A 2,850-nucleotide genomic window follows, 5' to 3' on the forward strand; every position below is an offset into this window, starting at 1 on the left:
GGGACGATCTGCGGGGGGAGAGGGACTCGGCTCCCCCCTGCCGCGGGAGAGGCACCGGACGTGCTAGAGGAGGCAGCGACCCGCCGAGGCGGGCGCGACCCCGGGACCGAGGCCCCCGCCGGGGCGGCTCGCTCCGCAGCAGGCGGCGGTGTGGCACAGAAAGCCGGTACAACGGAGGCGGCAGCGGCGGAGGGGGACGCCCCCCTGGCCGCCCGCGGCACGCTTCGGGGCCCGCAACCCGGGCGGGCTTGCGGCCCCGCACTCGCCCTTTTTCCCCTAGAACGCGGCTTTTTTTTTTTTCCACACCTTTGTTAGGCTCGGACACCCCACCGCCCAGCGCTGCACGCGGCCGGCACCCACGGACACCCGGACCGAGGCCGGCCCCCGCGCCTCGCGTCGTTTTAGGACACCTGAGAGAACTCGCGAGGCCACGCGGCCGTCGCGCAAAAGCTGTTTCGGTAGAGAAGCCCAAGGAACGCTCACCCCCTCGGAGCGGGGGTAGGACGGCACGGCATCGCCGGCACCGCCACGGCCCCCCTAACGCCGGGGGAAAGAAGGAAGGTAGGTGGCACACACCTCGCATGCGACGGGAAGCGAATTGGAAAGGTAGACCTGCCCGTGCCTGAACACCGGACCCCGCCGTGGCTCCCTATGACGGGGAGCACGGAAGAGCCGGCCCGCCGGGGGCCCTTTCCGACGCGACCCGAAAGGCCTCATCGATCGGTAAAGGAAAGAGACGAGAGAGAAAGGAAGCGGAGGCCCCCCACGGCCCCGCGGGTCCTGGGACAGCGTGCGATTGAGAGGGCAACGTCTCGCGGAGAGGTGCAACGCCGGCCTGAACACCGGCGCAGCCGGCCCGCCGTGAAGCCTCCCCGACGCACCCCACCATGCATCATCGATCAGCAGAAAGGAAGCAGAGGCCCCGCGGCCACAGTCCTGGGACAGCTTTTACCCATGGCACGTTTCCCCACCGAGGCCGCCCTCGGAGACAACCGGGAAAGAAGAAGCACGGGCGGGCCAGACACCACGAGCCGCCCCGCGTCTGGCTCGCGCCGGCCGGGGGAGGAGGACGAGGCGCCGCCGCCTACGCCCACGCCATCATCGGGCTCCTCAGCGGGCCGAGGAAGCGGAAAACCGCGGCAAGCACGGAAAACCCCACCGCGGACTTCCAGCGTTCGAGTGCCTCTGCCCCGCGGCAGCCGGCTTGTGTGTCGCGCGCCAGGCGGCAACGGACGCAGGAGCCTTGCCGGCGGCTCCAGCTCTGCGCGACTCCCCACCGCTCGGAAAACCTGGGCCATCTTCTCGGGCAAACGCCGGGACACGGCTGAGCCGAGTAGGCAGAAAGTGGCCGGAACCGCCGAGGGAACCGCCACCGCGGCCGCCGAGTGCCCCACTTCGCCGGCCGAGCCTCGGGGCTCGCAACCGCTCGTTAGCTCTAGTACATGTGGCATGTCACCCTTTGCTCCCATAGTACGGACCGGAAGGTCCCTGCGCCCGGCAAGCTCCAAGAGCCGCGCCTCCGCCCACCGGGAAGGGGCGCCAACCGTCGCCGACCTTTACGATGAGGTAACTGGAGGCAGCGCAAAACAGCGACCCCTTCGGCAGCTCCGAGCCCGCGGCTGGGACAACAGGTCTACCTCCCCGATTCGGAAATGAGACTGAGTCCCGCCGGAGCCGGGTAGACCTGGCAGCCGCCCCGGGGACCGGAGCCGGGTAGACCTGGCAGCCGCTCCGGGGACCGGAGCCGGGTAGACCTGGCAGCCGGCTCGGGGACCGGAGCCGGGTAGACCTGGCAGCCGCTCCGGGGACCGGAGCCGGGTAGACCTGGCAGCCGCTCCCGGGACCGGAGCCGGGTAGACCTGGCAGCCGCTCCGGGGACCGGAGCCGGGTAGACCTGGCAGCCGCTCTCGGGACCGGAGCCGGGTAGACCTGGCAGCCGGCTCGGGGACCGGAGCCGGGTAGACCTGGCAGCCGGCTCGGGGACCGGAGCCGGGTAGACCTGGCAGCCGCTCCCGGGACCGGAGCCGGGTAGACCTGGCAGCCGCTCCGGGGACCGGAGCCGGGTAGACCTGGCAGCCGCTCCGGGGACCGGAGCCGGGTAGACCTGGCAGCCGGCTCGGGGACCGGAGCCGGGTAGACCTGGCAGCCGCTCCGGGGACCGGAGCCGGGTAGACCTGGCAGCCGCTCCCGGGACCGGAGCCGGGTAGACCTGGCAGCCGCTCCCGGGACCGGAGCCGGGTAGACCTGGCAGCCGCTCCGGGGACCGGAGCCGGGTAGACCTGGCAGCCGCTCCGGGGACCGGAGCCGGGTAGACCTGGCAGCCGGCTCGGGGACCGGAGCCGGGTAGACCTGGCAGCCGCTCCGGGGACCGGAGCCGGGTAGACCTGGCAGCCGCTCCGGGGACCGGAGCCGGGTAGACCTGGCAGCCGCTCCCGGGACCGGAGCCGGGTAGACCTGGCAGCCGCTCCGGGGACCGGAGCCGGGTAGACCTGGCAGCCGCTCTCGGGACCGGAGCCGGGTAGACCTGGCAGCCGGCTCGGGGACCGGAGCCGGGTAGACCTGGCAGCCGCTCCCGGGACCGGAGCCGGGTAGACCTGGCAGCCGCTCCGGGGACCGGAGCCGGGTAGACCTGGCAGCCGGCTCGGGGACCGGAGCCGGGTAGACCTGGCAGCCGCTCCGGGGACCGGAGCCGGGTAGACCTGGCAGCCGCTCCGGGGACCGGAGCCGGGTAGACCTGGCAGCCGCTCCGGGGACCGGAGCCGGGTAGACCTGGCAGCCGGCTCGGGGACCGGAGCCGGGTAGACCTGGCAGCCGCTCCCGGGACCGGAGCCGGGTAGACCTGGCAGCCGC

Source organism: Pelecanus crispus, unplaced genomic scaffold, assembly GCF_030463565.1.
Source record: "Pelecanus crispus isolate bPelCri1 unplaced genomic scaffold, bPelCri1.pri SCAFFOLD_85, whole genome shotgun sequence".
NCBI lineage: Eukaryota > Metazoa > Chordata > Aves > Pelecaniformes > Pelecanidae > Pelecanus > Pelecanus crispus.